This window comes from Lepidothrix coronata, unplaced genomic scaffold (genome assembly GCF_001604755.1).
Source record: "Lepidothrix coronata isolate B3197 unplaced genomic scaffold, Lepidothrix_coronata-1.0 Scaffold89, whole genome shotgun sequence".
Taxonomy (NCBI): domain Eukaryota; kingdom Metazoa; phylum Chordata; class Aves; order Passeriformes; family Pipridae; genus Lepidothrix; species Lepidothrix coronata.
This window is the reverse complement of record NW_016690269.1, coordinates 763,108-781,538: the sequence shown is the minus strand read 5'-3', so window position 1 is coordinate 781,538 and position 18,431 is coordinate 763,108. Positions and strand designations below refer to the sequence as shown.

Sequence of the window (18,431 nt, the reverse complement as noted above, 5' to 3'; positions counted from 1 at the left end):
TTGCTGGGAAAACAGTCTTCCATAATGGACAGGTCCAAGAAGATGCATATTCTTAGTATATTTCTGAGAAATTAGACACCCTTAGGGCTTTCTCATTACCTACTGCTGGTGTTTCTGGCTATAGGCTGGAGAAGTATCAGCATCACTCTCTTCTAGCCCTGGCTATTGGCCAAAGTGATCTGAATTTTGTGGGTATTTACCAGTCTTCAGGGGAAACGTGAAAAGTCTGCAAATGTTTGTCACCAGGGCACAAAAATGGGGGGGAAAATAATTATGGTGGTTAAATCTTTTTGTATAGATACAACACCTAAGGCAGTACAGCCTCATCTGCAGTGGTTGCATGGTGCAGGGGAGCAGACCATGTGATTACTGAAAATGTGGAGACAGACAGAATAAGTCTTGATTTCTGCTATGTCTTCAAGAACATCCACAAAGACATTAGTAACCAGAAATATGAAGAGACAGAGCCAGTAACTGATAAACCAGAGGAATCACATGGCTGAAGGCCAGATTTTCTAGCTTACTCTGTGCCACTGGTGTGCCCAGAGTGGCACATTTGGGCCGCCATTTCCCATTCAAGCCCAAGCCTTAGTGAGGTGCTGAGAAACTGTATAAGCTCTCAGTTGTGCTGTCACTTGCCACAACACTCTGCCTAACCCTAAGTGCAGGACTTAAGGCTTTGCCAGGATATTAGCAAAGACTGTGCAGAAGGCTCTGCTAGGCATGTGCAGCTGCACTACACAAAACCACAGAACTTCTTGAGCTTGAAATTAATTCATAGCAAGACACTGTTAAACTTGCCTTTTTCAAAATTCTGCATGGGAGGACACTGATACTACAGATTTGTAACAGTGCTAAATACATGATAAATAAATTCTGTCATATGTTGGTTAAGGAATTTTATCATGTGTGTATGAATGAAAACTGGTGAAGAACATAAAGGTACCAGAGAAATCCACAGCTGACAGAAGAGAAAAAGGTGGTTTTCCAATATAAAATATTTCACAGCAGTGATCTTTTTAATTTTTTCATGATTTGTAACTGGCCTACTATGACTTTTCTAGATCTAACATGGTTACAAGTTCTCTGAACAAGTACTAATAGATTTTACTATAATTTTAAATATAGTGCTGCTGAAGCTAGCAAAATGACAGTTTGAAGCCTGTTTTCCATTGGTTGCAGCCTTTCAGAAGAGAACAACCTCTTGTGTTCTCTTCATGCAGTTTCATAATTAGGCTTCCTTTATTCCATGGCAAATAGGTATCACACCATTATGCAGCTACAGATGAGTCTTCACATGTTTTTCCTGTCCTGTTAATGCACTAGCACAACTCAGAGCAGCACTTAATCATGTGCCATTTTTGATTCCTCTTAGTGCTTCAGAGCAGCCACCACTGAATAGAGGGCCTGGCAGAGTGAGAAACCCCAGGATGTCACTGCAGCACAAGGGCAGCTCTGACAAAAGGTGCACGAGGCCTTGATGAAGCAGTTTTTGCTCCACGCTCATTAAGGCCTGAGAAAAAAATACAGATGGGGTCGAGCTCCCAGACTCCCCATACTTTTGGCCATCTGTTCCCATGAACATCTTGGCTCTCACTCTGTGGCCTGGAGAAGTATTTCTGAGAGGTGACAAGTGATGCTGCAATCCCCACATAGGTTTTGAACACTGAGAAAGTTGGAACCACTGAAGATAGATAATGTATCCCTAACTGACTTAGTTACTTGTTTGCAGCATTTCACATGCTGTAATGTATAGCTACCTATGACCACATTTAGAACATTTCGCTGACCTATCCTATATCACGGAACCATAGAATATGATGAGTTGGAAGGGACCCACAAGGATCATCGAGTCCAGCTCCTGGTGCTGCACAGGACACCCCATGAATCACATCATATGCCTGAGAGCGTTGTCCAAATGCTTCTTGAACTGTGTCAGGCTTGGTGCCTTGGTGCCCTGGGGAGCCTGTTGCAGTGCCCAACCACCCTCTGGGTGAAAAACCTTTTCCTGATATCCAAACTAATCCTCCCTGACTCGGCTGCAGGCCATTCCATTGGGTCCTGTCACTTATTATGAGAGAGGAGAGATCAGTACCTGCCCCTCTGCTTCCCCTGACAAGGGGGTTGAAAACCACCATGGGGTCTCCCCTCAGTCTCCTCTTCTCCAGCTGAACACACCAAGTGCCCTCAGCTGCTACTCACACGGTTTCCCCTCCAGACCCTTAACCATCCTCGTGGCCTCCCTTGGACACTCTCTAACAGCTTCATGTCCTGTTAATATCGTGGAGCCCAAAACCAGTGGTAGAGTAAGAAACCGCACAGAAGCCTGTTTGCATTCTAGACACCTCCCTAGTGACACTTTAAGTTTCCTTCTCAGTTATTAAAGCTACTGATGCTTTAATTTTTTTACTTTTAATTATGGTCTTATAGTACTTAGTTACTGCATGGAAAAGGCAAGGGTTAATGACTTCCTAGAAACCACAAAGCCAATTAATGAAGATTCAGAGGAACCAGGCTTCTTCAGTTCTGTTGTTTGAGTGTGTATTTTTTCCTTTATAATAATTATTATACTGACTTTTTACCTCATGTTTCTGAGTCCACATTTCTAGAGCATTTTACAATGCCAGTATCATTTTGATCATTTACTAGATGGGGAAAAATTGGAGGAAGGAAATAAAACGCTTTCAGCCACCCAGAAAACTCATGATTCATCCAGGGCACTCTCCACAACATTCATTGCCCACTTTGCATTTTGAATATAATTTTACTGCTTATGATGTGCTTTTTCACAAAACATCATGACTGAGGGAGAAAGTAACATTTCTAGATAGGACAAAAATGGATGCTTAGCTCCTTAGCTTTTTGGGGAGGTCAGGCTGGACATATCTTACATTCAGACATAAGTGGAGCTCAGAGATGAACAGGTTTTAACCTATACTCTCTTTAGTCAAATATCACCTGTTTCTTGAGTTTTCCCAAATGTTATTGACCATTTGGTCAATTTGTACTATCTGATCATCTGAAGAGCCCAGTTGCTGAGAAATTTTTAGGATTCTTGATATTCAGGGAATAGAGAATGGCTAGTATTTCTAAACGTTTAAATTTTAAGATTGGAGATACTAATTATGATTTGGTTATAATTTGTACAAACAGTAGTTTAGGAGCAAAGAAACTCCCCAAGTGGATCAGGCCACGAGTATACCAAGCTGGGTTATCTGCCTGCAGCAGCAGCCCATAGATATGCGTCTCTGAGCTGTTATTCATGGATTGAATTGCTCACAATAGCTTTAATACTCACTGTAGATTCCAGTTTTATGCCAGCTCAGGTATCAGTAACTGAAAAGCCCCCTTGTCCAGTCCTGCCCTCCCAGCTGGGCACACTGACACACGAGAACCAAGGAGCACCTAAGGACAGAAGGGAAAGAAAAAGGAGAAGGAAAAGAAAGGAAATCAGGGACACATCAGAGCTTAATATATGGAGTTCCCTGCACAATTTATTTGATGCTCTGTCCGGGCCAGTGAGTTTCAGATAAGAGTAATAGGCAAGAATGTTGCTTGCACTTGTTTTCAGGTCACAATGGTAGCCCTTAGTTGGGACAGGATCCAGCTTCATATTTATGTTTGATATCATATTATTTCATGACAAAAAATATTTTATGAGATCAAATATGAAAGACCCTCTAATGGTATTGTAGCTGCTGCCAGAATTTTTTTATGTCCCATGAAATGAAAGAAATATGTAAATGTAAATGAAACACATACTTAAATTCCAGGTTTGAGCTAAAGGTCTTTGACAAATTCCAAGGGACACCTTTGAGACAAAACACGGAAAACAAGGGTTGTGACCTTGCGGGTACAAGAGAAATGGGGGGTAGGCAACTGATTCCAAAATTATTAAAATCTTGTACGGAGCAACAAACTCTATAACTTAAACTTTTGATTATATCATTAACAGCCATATCAGCTTTTGGGCTCTTACCTTCTATTTCTTAATACAATTAGATTTATTTTATATGTGATAATTAATAACGTGGCATTTTGTTGTTCAAATTTGGGTTAATTCAACATAATTTTTGTTGCACTTATTTATTGCAATTTACGGATAAAAACACTCAATCTTATCTTCATCATAATACAATATTTGTCTTTGCTATTTTATTTTGCCCCATGTATTTGCATATATATCCTTCATTTATAGAGTTATCTGAAACAATGCCTTCAAACCAGTCTTTATATGGTCTGTACAAAGCTGTATAAAACTTTTGAACAGTATGAATTATATGCTTACAAGTGATTATCAGTTGTGAACCAGATTCACCATATTAAATTATAGACCATTTAAAGGTGATCCAGTGTAAATATTCAGTTAAAGCAAGAAATGGAACACTGTTTTAATGAGAGAAGGATGGAAAACAAATTGATATTTTGTCTGAGAAGTCATGAGAAGGGACTAAATCTTTGGATAGACAAGGTTAAAGAAAGGTTAATACCGATAAAGGAAGAAGGATTGCTAAAACAACTGAGGAGATTTGTGAAAGAGTGCATTCCACAGATTTGCAACTATGAGTATTGCAGGCAAAGGAGTGTGGATGACAAACTAGTTAAACAGACAGTGAAAGCAATGGAATACTGGAGTTATATTTCCTTTGGGAGGTCAAAGCAGCATGATATTGCAGTGTCCAATAAGCTGGACAAGGGAATGAGACACACAAGGTTTCCAGCGAACGTACAGAGACTGTGGTGGCAAAGCTGGCAGTGCATGAACTGCTGTTCCCATTTTCCATCACAGAGCTGTGTCACCTAATTTTACATAATTTGTAAAAGCATGAAGGCCACAGAGGACCCTGGCCTGTGTTACTGTGAACAAAGGAGCACATACAGCATTCAGCAAACACTGAAAAACACAGACCATGAAGATGATTTTTCAAACCACCTAGCTAAAAAGGCCTGCAGGAGATTGGGTTACAACCAAAAAGAAGTATCTTCTCACTGTCTCTCTATCCAGTCTTCTTCTCCTGTGTTCTATGGCTTTTTTTTTTTTTTTAATATAGAAGTCAGCACTAGGAATACTATGGTGGAAATTCATGCATTGGGTGAATTTTGGTAATTTCTTCACTTTTCATCTGATGTATGGGGTTTTGGTTCACTCTCTGGATTTGTTTGGTTTTGATATAGACATAGGCTTGGCAAAGCTTATAGATGAAAAGGCAATCTCAAGTTTCAAACAAAACTACATCACTTTTAATTAAAGCATGTCATCTAGATGATGAAAGACAGTTATAGAGAAATTTATCTACTTTAAATGCTTTAATTTTTCTCCTTGTATTCTTGCACTTGTCTTATATTTCATGGACAGTGACTGTTTTGCTGCATTTTTAGTATGGTGGGATGTTATAAGGCTACTTTCTGTTTTAACCTCAGTTTATGGTGTTCATCATGCCATGAGAAGCTGAAGTACAGCTTTTCTGTGTGTGAATTTTGGATTTTGTTTTATTTCAAAATGTCTGTATTTATTGGGACTAGAGCTTACAAGCTGTTTTACTTGCAACACTTTACAATGTTGTGGTCTTGTTTGACATTTCGGTTTCAAGTAGTGATCAGATTTTTCATACTTTTAAAGTATGAAGAAAAATGAATTTATTGAGATTTAATTTCTTAATTTGAAAATCTCACCTGTAATAATCAAGTTTGCAAAAGGAAAAGCTAAATACTTTCAGTGTGTGATACCTTTGTGTTCACAGATGTACTTTATGATGGTAACTTCATTTTTTAAGATTTAATGCTTCATAACATCATTAGTTTAAATAATTATGTAAGTCATGAAATAATATAATGTTTTGTAGCTGCATACTGATTGTCAACAAGCAGTTTCCCACATCTCCAACCCTGTTGCAAGCATGCTCTTTATCACATTTTGCTGATTTTTTATTTTGGCTCCCGCTTGCTGCCAGTAAAAACAGCATTTTTCTTTTTAACATCTGAAATTTTGATAAAACTTCTCAGATTCTCGAATGTGTAAATGCCCATTCTAGTTAAGGAGAGTATTTTCTATAAAGCAAGAAGGAATATAGTCACACACATGGAATTGAAATGCTCAAAAGAGTATTTCATAGTTAGCAGTTGTCAGTAAGAGAACAGGTCATTAACTTTCCATTCTGCAGCAAGTATATGCCACAGCAACTTTTCAGAGTATCAATAGGGAATGCCACAGAAACAAGTAAGCTCTCTGCTTCTCTGCACTGTGCTAATTTCTTGTGGACCAAATTTTGGAAATGCTCTCCAGTATTCATCAAGTGTTCAGCAATCACACAACAGCACAGGACATCATGGAAAATTTTTGTATTTTTCTTGTCTCAGTGTCTTGGGGATGATTGATGTAACTCATGCTTATATCCTATAGCACCTGCTGTGAGTGCAGACAGGTACAGGGAAAGAATTTATTTTCAGGATTATTTTCCATGAGGAAGTGTATAAAGTATAGATAGAAACATAATCACCAAGCTAAATACTTCAGCTTCTATAATAACATTTTTGAAAGATACACAATAGGGAAAATCATGAAAACCTTGACTGTGTTAAGGTTAGCTAATTGACTGACATATGGTACAATTTCCAAATTTTATCCTTGTGAGCACATTTTGTACAAGTCTGAGAAATACCAAGGGATCGGCTTTAGTAGATACTATGAGCTATAGCAGTTCATTTGGATACATGTCTGGAATAAAGACAAGTGCCAAAAAATACTCAAACACACAAAATATCTTTATTACAGTGAGAATAAAAGTAATAATAATAAACTTAGCAAGAGGAATTAAAAACTAAAAAGGATACAAAATAACTACGTTATCGGGTGGCACTAAAACAAATACTACGAACAGCATTTAATACAGTATTAACTAGTGAAAAAGGGAATACCAAAAAAAAAGGATCTTAACACAATATTATGGATAACCCAATATTGGTTAGTAAAAAGGGAAACTAAGGAAAAAAAACCAACTATAAACATAAAAGGGGAATTAAAGGAGCACTAAAAGGATATTAAAAGGTTTGTTCTCTCAGTTGCTTCCTATCAAAACACTGTGCTTACCCACACAGACAGGCCAGGGCTGTCAGGATCTGCAGCAGCTGGTCGGCAATCATGCTTAGCGGGCATCCCCGCGGAGCAACACAGTCTCGGTGGTAGGATGAGGATCACTCAACTCAGCAGTCCTGACACCCCATTTTATCAGTTCCACATTACACCACGTAGGGCCAGTACGCAGTATAAGGTGATGCCTGAGTGGCAGCCAAACCCCACCTAATCATTACCTCATGGCAACAGTCTGCGCATGCCCTACTTGTAGGGCAAGGGGCGAGTGACCCCTGCCCACATAATCTTCCTCCCATCATCATCTTTCTCACCCCTATGTTATGACCTCTACCATTGTGTTTCAAGGGTAGATGTATCTATCTTGCAATATGTAGCAAAACCAAGGAAGAACTCAGCTCTGATAATAGGGGATATCAGGCTGACTTGCTAAAAAGCACAATGGACCTTCCAATTAGCTTGTGCCATGAAGTTACATTGTACCATACTCTAGTTGGTTTCACATCCTAATATGATTCCGTTCTCACGCCTCTATGCTCCATTGATCGTCTAATTCAAAAGTACCCCCCTTACATGAGCACTCCTAAGGTTGGGCTTAAGGAACATTAAATACCATTGCTCTATTCAGGGACAATTTTTTGAACCCTGCAGAGGCTCCTCAGCTAAAGACTCAATGGTATTTGCATTAGGAAGAAACCAAATGTATTCATCTATCACTTGGGACACAGAACATAGCAAATGTCCTGCCCTGCTTAGGAGCAAGTAAACATCCCTAGGATGTCAAATGTAAAGGAACAACTTGCAAATCAACAACAAAAGCAGAGGAAAAATTATTCCAGTGTCAACATAAAGACTGTGTGATATGCACAGCTCACAAAGTTGATGAGCCAGATTTTCAGTCTGGTGCCTCCTGGAAGCAACTCCACTTCTCCTTGTTACCAAAGTTCTTTGTTTCTTTCATAGAACAGCACTGAAAGCATAAGCAGTGATAAATTATGAAATTATACTGCAAAGCAACTGGGAAATGTGGGAGAAAATTAACACCTCGAACTAACTAACTAACTAACATCCTAACATGCCAGTTAGGATGCTGGCATGCCTAACTACTATGCTAACAGTTGCCCAAAATACAGTATTTTAGTGAGTAAATTTTCAAATATATACTCACCATCCAGAAATGCCACATTTGCCTATTCAGAAACCTCCTAGCAAAGAGCACTACACTGATATCTATTGGTGACTTGTAACACACTGTGGTCTTCTCTGGGAATCTCTCAAGTATGGCTGATGCTTTGCTTGCCACTCCAATAGTCAGGCAGCCCCAATTCCATCTGTAAAGGACAACAATATGTATGCAGCAGCTATGTTAGCTCTGTTATCTTGTACCAACCATTCTGAACCAGCCACAGGTCTATAGGAAGGTATATACCATTGTGCTGGTTTAAGAGTTAACCAGCAGGGGTAATGAACCCAACTCAAAGGAGAGATTATAAAGTCAGAATAACAATTTATTAAAATAATACAGTAAGTACAATCATACAAACAAACAATTGGTCTTAACCCACAAAACCCAAATGTATAACCCAGTACCTTGGGGGCATGAACAAAGTGGTGTTCCTTGGGCCCCGCTTAAGTCCAAAGTAAAGGGAGAGGGGAAAAAACCTGCTGGTGGGAGAGCTGTTGCAGTCTGGTCAAAAGTGGTGATTGCAGTCCAGCTGAGGTTGAGAGCGACGAGCTGCAGTCTTCCTCTGGATCCCACGAGTGGTTGAAAAGTTCTGAAACTCCAGGTTTATATATTCTCCAGTTCAGGCAGGAATGGTCAGTACTTCCCTCAGGGAGTTCCATAAAAGGTAAGAGCATCCTCCTATCTCACAGGCCTCTTAACACCTAGTTTATAGGCTGAGGAGTCAGGCTCTTATGGGCAGAGGTGCTAATAGTCTATTGACAACAGTTTCTGGGAAATGACATGGAAGGCTATAGAATACACAGTTTTGGGTTACACCCATACCATGATGAACTCAGCTGTCCTAACTAGGACAACCATGTTCACTTCAGCTAAGGTGTCTGAAGACATTTTGCTTGGTACTCTTGTGTTGCTTGAAGCATTTTGTTCTCTTTAGCTGATCACTATAACGTGCATGTAATATAACATATTACAAATGTGGTGGTTGTGGGCATTGATAATTATACTTACCATGAACCTTCATGTCCATTACCTGCAGTTCATCCTATTAATCTATCCACCCCGGTATTGTTCTAACATTCTAAACCTCTGAGCAGCTTCAAGTAACTGGGACTTTTTCTTAGTTTAAATTTTTTTTTATTTTTCCTTTTTTCCCCCAAACCTGTCAAAGATATATTTCCTTCTTTTCCTCCATCAGAAGATTTTTTCCTACCAAATTAGTACTGGCCAAAAGACAAAATGGTGATATTTTGCCCTGAATTCAATGGTGGTCTCTGCTGTATCTCATCAAAGTGCAAAGCAGGGGCCTTTTGCAACATCCCTTGAGGTAGAGGAGATTGCCAGGGTTCTCAGGAAGCAGCCACCAATTCTCTGGTGTTTGGAACGTCCTTTCCTAAACACTCAAAGTTTGAAGCCATGGCATTCTTATCTACATCTGTACTATTTCTGGTGAATTCTAACAGTTTGAAATATTGTTTGGAAGTGTCAAAGACTTACTATTAGTAATTCTCTAGGACTAGGCAGCTGGATTAGCTCTATATGCAGTAGCATCTGTTATTAAAGATCAAGGCTAAAAAAACTAGTCCCTGTAACATTCTTTTAACACTCAAATGTTTTGCATTTTTTAAATGTAGGAGTGGCAAACTCCATATAGAATGTCTGAAGTAACATAACATTTGTATTGGCATTCACTTGACTTGTCCTACCTAATTCACTGCTCATATCATTGCCACTTATTTTGTGACAAGGAGGGTCATTTGAAGATAATATTACCAAGTGTTCCTTCCACCCACTGGAATTTATGCATATTAAGTAATTTATGTTCATCTTTTTTTTTATTTGTTCCTGTTTTTTATATATCTGTCTATTACACCATTTCCCATGACTTTGTTAAGTGCCTTGGCTTGTTTCCTTTTAATTACCAGGTTTATTTTTCACAGCTTCTGGTATATTACACTGATCTTTGGCCATATGTTCAGGTGTGCATGAAAACTTGTCTGCAGTTGCCTTGTTGGTTTACTGTGCAGCAAGAAGAAAATTGGCTAAATTGATGGTATAAGCATCAAGCTAACTAACAAAAGCAGCTTTTTGCTACACTGACTATGGGGTAGAAATACACATTACACAACGACGGAATATATTCAATCAGAAACATGAAAAATGATGTTAACAAATTTTTTCCGGCCAGGGTTCTCCCACTGTACCACAACAGTAAAAAGTTTCAGGAATAAAATAATTAATAATGCTGACATTTAAGGAAGCCTTAACACAGTTGATGGTAGAAAACAAATACAAATTCTCCCATGCTTTCACTTGATAAGAAATAGAAGGAGCTGAATGATTAAAGACTTGCATGAGTTATGACCTGGACACACGGTGAGAATATGGGCATTACAACCCATACTTCAAGTTGTGCTCTGCAGATGTGTTGAATGTGTGGGAAACATCTCTGACAGTTCGTCTTGATGGGTTAACTGATGAGCAGTTGCTGTCTCCCAAGAAAGAACTTTGAAACTTTCAGCAACAAGACTTTAATTCATCAAGTGTTGCTGATTTTATAGGATGAAACGTAAAAAAGTAAGTTATTATTCATGCATGAGGATTTCACCATATGGGTAGGTTTAATATGCCTTTGTACTGAAGGGGATGTCTCATTTTATAGAAAGTTGAAAGCAGTAGTGATTGGGAAAGATGGGACACTGCAAAAAAAAACTGAATGGAAGAATATGAAAGTTTAATGAGAGTAAGGAGTTGGACATCAGCTTATCTGGTTATATTGTAAAGAGAGAAACAGCAACCTCAGCTTTAGCAGCAGTGATAGTCATATGCTCAAGCAGAATATAAATCTTAAATATAAACCTAAAACAAACTAGCCTGTTAATTCAGATTAATGATGCCACTGCAATTTAATCTAAAATCCATCTGAAAAGCAACATGCCAACCTAGGTCCAAGATAGAGAGTGTTTTCCCTTGGTGACTTCGTTCTTTCAGATAATCTGCTTTGTTTTTCTATAGGTAGGATTGCAATGAGTCCCTCACTCTACAAACAGTTTCTTCAATCAGGAAATAAGGATGAATTGGTGTAATATCTGCAATATTACACCTGCCCACCGTACCCCGGCACAGCCGAGCGGACACAGGCAGCGCCGGCCCTCACACAGCGCCGGCCCCGCCTACCCGCTCCTGCGCATGCGCAGCCCTGGCAGCGGCGGCGGCGCGCGCGAAAATTTGGTGTGGCGGCGCGAGCCGGGCGGCGGGTAAGGGATGGGAAGGGCCAGGAAGGGAGACAGGGAGACAGAGCACGGGGGAGCCTCGACGGTACCTGCCCGGGGACTGGGAGGGCAGCGGCAGCTCCTTGCTCGTCGCTCCCTGGAGGGCGCGGGCTGTGGTGTCGGGACGGGGCCGTGCCCTGGGGCGGCTCATCCGTGCCCCGCGGGGGCTGACGGCGAGCGGCCAGCCGGGCAGGGGTACCTTGGCCCCGAGGGGCGGCCCCGGCCCTCGCTGCCCTCCCTGGCGCTGTGGGGTTGGCAGGGGAGGCGGCGGGGCCGGACCGCGCTGCCCCCCGAGAGCTGCGCTCCGGCCGCGGCCGCCCCCGGGCCCTGCACCCATGGCCGGGGCGCTCCGTGGCCCACGCCCCGCTGCGCTGGGCCCCGTCCGGCCTGGCCGCCAGCTCCTCCGGCCGTGGGGCATCCACCGCTTCTCTGGGCAGCCTGTGCCAGGGCCTCGCCACCCTCACTACAAAGTTCCTTCCTAACGTCTAACCTAAACCCAGTCGTTCTAAGTCATTGCCCTTTGTCTGTCCCCACACACCCCTGTGAAAAGTCTGCTTCTGCCCTCTCGTATCACCCACATAGGTACTATCTCGTATTGAAGACATCTAGAAAGAGAGAGACTTCCACCTCTGTGCTGTCTGCATCTCACTATTCCCCTTCCTTCTAGGGTCTTTGGAAACAGAGCAATAATGCATCATTTTGTGATACATCTTTGCAACCATAATACATAGATACTTTCCTCAATGGCTTATGAATACGGGGCAGTAAAAAGTTTCCTGCTTTGTTTCTGATTCAGGAGACCTGACAACTTTTGTATTGTGCTGTCTGACACAGGCTGTGGTGGAGGAACTTCACTACAGCATGCTTTTAAAGAATACTGTCTGAAAATGTAGCTGGCCTTTTATTTAAACTAAAGACTAGGGAAGATAAGTGCCCTGTAAGTGCTGGGAGAATTTGATGTTTTCAGTTTCAGTTTTGGCTCACAAATGTGGGTAATTAAACTTACACTCCTCTCCAAAATTTTCCAAATCACCATTTCTTATGTGGAAGAATAACTAAAATAAGTAAAATGGGATAATGCTCTATATCAGTGAAGAATCCTCTAGGTAAAATTTCCGTGATGTAACAATCTAGTGATGACCCTTTGAACACTAGGAGAATCATAAGAATCTGGAAATTATTTCTGTGTACTTTATCTCTTTCTGTCGTTTGTTTCCTCAGTGACTTCGGAAAATCATTTTCTGTTTGTGTCTCTGTTTCCTCATGCTTATGCAGAAATGCTTTTAACTCTGCAGAACTGAAGTATTTCAGTGAAAGGTATGTACTTCATTACTGAACTAAATATTAGAAGTTCTTAAAAAATGGGGAAAAATAATTTACTTAGTGTAAGAAGTACAACTCTACACTGTGTGAATATCTCTGAATATAAATACCAGTACTTTACCTTTCAAATACTTGGGATAAAGAGTTTGGAATGTGTCTTCTTTTCCTATACTTGTGTAAGCTGGGAGAATGCTTGAATTTAGCAGTTGCATGGCTATTAAAGAAGCATTGTTGGAAATATGAAGACCTTTAGTGTTCATTCATAATTTCATGGCTAGGCTTCGCGAACGAAGATTTGGGAAGGCTCTATCCACATTTGCTACAGGCACGCTGGTGGCTTATGAGGCCAATACGTGACAGACATATCCGATTGCAAAAGGCACAGCAGAAAGAAAGGCTGATCATTCTTCTCCGTATCTAAATAGATTGTGTCCCTGTTCCTGCTTGTCCTCCTGACCCCTGCAGCTTAGTTGGAATATGTTCTGGCTTTCTCCCTGCCTTCTTGTAATTTTAGTTTGTACAAGTAGAATTGATTGCTGGTCCTCGATATACAAAGGAATACACATTTTTCTTCTATATTACAGGTCATATATGACTCCTCTGAAGAGTGGATTAATGTTCTAACTTGCTGTGTACAGTTTAATGTATGTGCTTCTGCACATACATTTGGAAACGAGGGAATTACTGTATATTTTTAAGTGCAGAACTTATATTTCTAAAAAGAAAAAAAAAAGGTGCCAAGGATTAGTGTGTATGCGGCATCCCCCTCAATGATAGCTTGAAGTATTGCAACTGGCACAAAAGAAATACTGTTTATTTCATGGTGAAACTTCGAATTAGTGTCTAGCTAAGGTGTTTTTCTTCAGAGAAACTGAATTTTAAGGAAAGAAATTTCTCTGTATTCCACTCAAGCAAAATACAAATATAGCACCCTCACATCAGTTTTCTTCTGAAGTGTTCTGTTGAAAAGAAGTTTAAGAAAGCATTTCAGACGTGTGAAGTGGCAGTAAAAAAATCTCAAATAGTGGTTTTAAACTGTAGGAGATGGTGTAACCACATTTAAAAGTTTAACTGAAAAAGCAGAATTTGTGTTTGGTACAAAAATTACTCATTGTCTAGGTAACTACATTCACTTTGCTTTGGCTTACATGAAGCTGTGTGAGAGCATAATAATTGCCAGAACTGTGTAATGAAAACTGTAATAGTACCAGTTCATGTCAGGTAAGCCATGAGGTACGAAGTGATGCATTAGCTGGCAGATTTGGTGTAGGAAAATGGGTACAAACAATAAACTTTAACAGCAATTTTACAATTATTGCTAAAATGTCTAACTTTTCGACTGTAGTGGCTTGGTAAGCTCCTGTGGGGATGAGCTTCTGTGGTAGTTTCACTCTGGGCCTTCCTGGAGACCGGCTTGTGACCAGGAAGGAACTAGGAAGGTGATCACGGAAGTATTCCATGCTATCCCTTTACGTAACTTGAGGTATAAATAAGGCCAGCAGGAGGGACCTCGCTCTCTTCCTTTCCGGCGAGGTTCGAGAACGGCGGGTCCCTGTTTCAGTCTGGCTTATCTGGAGCCGAGGCCTACAGTGACTGTCGTTATCTGCCACGCGTGAGGGGAGAGCCTTGGGCCGTGTCTAGCCATCCTGCCTGTTCGAAGGGAAGTGGTGAGATTTTTGGTAGCTTGCCTTTGGTTGGCTGGTTGACTTGTTCGGTCCTTGCCCCTTTTTGTCCTTCTCCCTTCCCCCCCCCCGCCACGGTGTGTGGTATTCCCCTTTTGTGTATCTGTCTCATATGTAAAATACATATATATATATATTTGCTATAGCTTTGGCTGTTTGAGTTCTTTCTTTTCTCTTCCCCCTCTGGGAGACAGGTCCTTGTTGTCGGGTTTCGGGGGCTTGGCGGGAAGCCAGCTCGAAACTTGCACAGCTTCTCAGTGTCATGAAAGTTTAATGTGAAATTTGGGCTCCTGTGAGACTAGCAAAAATTTTTCCACTGATGTAAACAGAACCAGCATTTCTTTCCTTTTCGTGTAACCTGCAAAAGAAGATCTTATTTATGAAGTGTTTAGACTACTGATTTCAGAGACTCACGGACAATCGATGTGTGATGTTACTGTAACTGTTAGTGAAGCTAAACTAGTGTTAGTGATGATAGGACTTTTTGCTAAGTGATGTAAAATATCTTACTTTTATTTTTATGTTGCCAGATACCAGAAACAGTTCTGCCTCCTATAGTTTGGAGGTTGAATCAGACCTAATGCCTCTTTTCAGAGTTGCATTTATTTTTTGTTTGCATTCTTTTTAGGTGCAATTTCCCTTGTGTTATCTTTATTTCAGCTGTTGTCACAGAAGTCAGCTGAAAATGAGCTGAGTGACAAACTAAATCCAAGGATATTTTAGCATTAATTTTCACTAGAGCAATCTCCCAAAAAACTATTCCTCAAGCACAAGGAGAGATTGCCACTCTACAGTGACCTGAATGTTACCTAAATAATCTTGTAAGGTTTGCTATTCAGATTGTGCAGAACAAAATATGTAAACCTTACTGAGGCAATACGTTGAAAGGAGATGTACTTCACACCTCCCCTGCTCCATTTCTAGGAGATTATGAAGATGGGTACTTGTTTGTGCTTCTGTTCACCATGCCCAGGATGTTAATTCTGGCTTCTGCTGTATTTTGTCATATATTGTTGTTACCTTTCTGTGGTAGATCACTGTACACTGCTCAGAGGTGAGCAATTCAGATATGGAAGAGCAAGCAAGGAGTTAAAGGTTGAGTGAGCAGCCCCCTGTTTCTTTCAAGTCGGACTTTTGTTTTGGAAGGCCATGTTGATCTGCTTAACATCAGTGTGCCCTGAGCAAATCTGGAATTGAAAAAAGTTTCCATTTCGCACATCCATCTGATTCCCTGTCTACTGGTATGGGCAGCTTTATGTGGGCCTTGCTGGGTTTTGCTCTGGCTACTGCTGACATTGAAATTCTTCTCAATTAGGACATGTTATGTTTTGGTACTTTGCTGAATTACGTAGAACCTCCTGACAGAGATGTGAAGGTACCTTACCTCCTTGTCTGTTTTCTCCTCTTAAATTAAACTTAAAAAAACCACTTGTGGTGTTGCAGTCTTAGTAACTTCTTTGGTGTATTCCTTTCAAGAGTGGCTTCCAGTGGCTTGCAATGAAATTTTTAATGCAATTTGTGCCTAAAAATCCACTATGTGGGCTGGTACTTGTATATTTTGTATATGAAAATGATGGTTGATTGCCTTGTTGTCCTGTTAGGATTCATTATGGAAGGGTAACAAATAACATCTGTAAAATTCAGTGATACCATTCCTGCTTTTGCTGTTCCTGTGGCAAAAGATAGGAGCTAGATGGATGTGCTGAGCTATTATTTCTGCTCTTCCCATTAGAGAAGGTTTTATTCTCAGCCTCTTGAAATGGGGTAAGTCAGAAGGAAGATCTGCTGCTGCCAGATAAGCCTGCCATTAGAACCAGAAAATTTTAGAATTATTTTTGTGTGGTTACTTTTTATCAAGTGAGGCTAATAAATAATATTTTTGGGGTCATGAAGCTTATAGCCTGATGAATAGGAATCACAGAATATTCTCAGTTGGAAGGGACCCTCAAGGATCATTGAGTCCATCTCCTGGGCCTGCACAGGGCCATCCCCAAGAGTCCTGAGAGCATTGTTCAGACACTTCCTGAGCTCTGTCATCCTTAGTGCTCTGACCACTTCCTGGGGAACCTGTTCCAGGAAACAACTGCCCTGTGGAAGGAGATGGCTTTATTATGATTGAACAGTCCTTTTGCAGGAACAGGGAGATGTAATGTTTTCAGAGCGTTCTAGAGAGGGGCATGTGGTATGAATCCCAGCAAAGCTGGCTTCCTTGGGGCAGCAAGTCTTCTCTAGTCTGCAGAGCAACAGAAAGCATCATTTTGCTGTTTGCAATGTTACCTGTGCAAGAGGTTTAATACATACACTGCCCACGAAAGTGGTGCTTTTAGGAACCTGCCACAGTCCCTTAAAGATGAAAATTGGACTGTTTTTCCAGCGAGACCTGGTAACATAATTCAGAATAAAGCTCTGACAACTGTTAAGATACTAATTATCAGAGTAAATACAGGAAATAAATAAATAGGAGCAAAATAGAGGAGTTAATTACTTTCTCCAGGAGAATTGTTAGTCTAAACACTGAATGATAATGTCAGCCATCTCTGGTTGACAGCTATTTAGTTTGCCAGATTTTGCAGATTTCTTTTGGCAAGACTGTGTTCTTTGGTTTCATTTCCAGAGGAAGTTATATTTACATGCAGTTCATTTCAGTTTGCTATTGCAAATGGAGCAGGTGCTTGTGATAATTATTTTTTCTGATTTTATTTTACTGTGCAATTAGTGTTATGATGCAGAAAATATTAGTGCATATTAAATTAATCACATTCTTGATCAGGGATGAATTGAAGCACATACTAAATGCTAAACGAGTTCCAATGGCCTATAAAAATAATACAGCCATTCCTAGAAGTGTCACTTTAATTTACTCTTCTGCTGATTTCAGGATAATTTTATAAGAATGTGAATTGATGGTATTCCAAAGAGATTATATTCAGTTCCTAAGAGTTGCTGTAAGGGATTCTGCTACCATTGAATTGACAAAAATAGTTCTCGTCTAAAACTTTACAAAAGTGCGCAACCTTACCTGCTCCCCCAAAAGAGAGTACAAATAAAGATTTTTACATGTGTCACTCTAAATGGTTTATTTCCCCTTTTTTTCAAGTATACATACCACAATTTATTCCAAATATGCACTGCAAATTACCTGCTTTCTTAATCATAGGGATCACATGTTCCTTATTGCTGATATATTAGAATTTTGAGCAGTTTCAGAAAATAGATTGCAGACAAAAATATATTTATGTGTCCTTTAATCCGCTTTAGAAATGGACATAAAACTCCTCCATGTTTGCCCATGAATATGTCCATGAACTGAACATTGGACTGCAGCTAAAATTTCTAAACTCTGTTTTAGAAACAGAACTGTGTTTCGCTTTTGTCAAGAAAATTATGTGAAAGAAACAAGTCCAGGAAACTGTCCTGGTTCAGAACCAGGATAGGTTCTGAACTCTTGAGTGTATAGTTGGAGGGTTTTTTGGTGCTTTTTCCTTTGCCAGTGCTTTCATACAAGACAAGTGTGGAAAATGCACTGCATTTTGGGTGGAGATTTTGAATAGCACTGAATGTAGAACTAGTTTGTTTCCTTTGTGACCAGTGCACGTCTGTTGATGGGAGAGTACTTCGCTTGTATCCAAGACACTCAGGACACATCTCTTAAGGGAATTAGCTATCGGAAACAATTAAAAGTGCACACTTGCAGTTAGCATTGTATGGAATAGATACACTTCTTACGTTTCCTTTCACTCATGGTTTGTGCTGATGTTCTCATTTTTGCCTTTTTTTAGTAGTAGTAGATAAAGAAGAATAATGTACAACTCAGTCTTTTTTATATGCCAATGGCTCTGGACAGGCTGAGGAATTAATAAGGAGTCTCACCAGACCAGCAATCC

The 18,431-nt window shown here is 40.2% G+C and overlaps 1 protein-coding gene across 6 annotated transcripts in view; it reads left to right on the top strand.

The window, feature by feature from the left end:
• The first annotated feature begins 11,488 nt into the window (after window positions 1-11,488).
• FANCC (Fanconi anemia complementation group C) overlaps window positions 11,489-18,431 on the top strand; it is a 64,106-nt gene continuing 57,163 nt past the window's right edge. For 2 of the 6 annotated variants that reach the window (XM_017821186.1, XM_017821181.1), the window contains exons 1-2: window positions 11,525-11,588; window positions 12,764-12,859. The gene's annotated coding sequence lies outside the window, so the exon portion shown is untranslated. Of the gene's footprint in view, window positions 11,589-12,386; window positions 12,480-12,763; window positions 12,860-18,431 lie in introns of those variants that run through there. The other 4 variants (XM_017821182.1, XM_017821184.1, XM_017821183.1 and 1 more) reach the window with 4 other exon arrangements.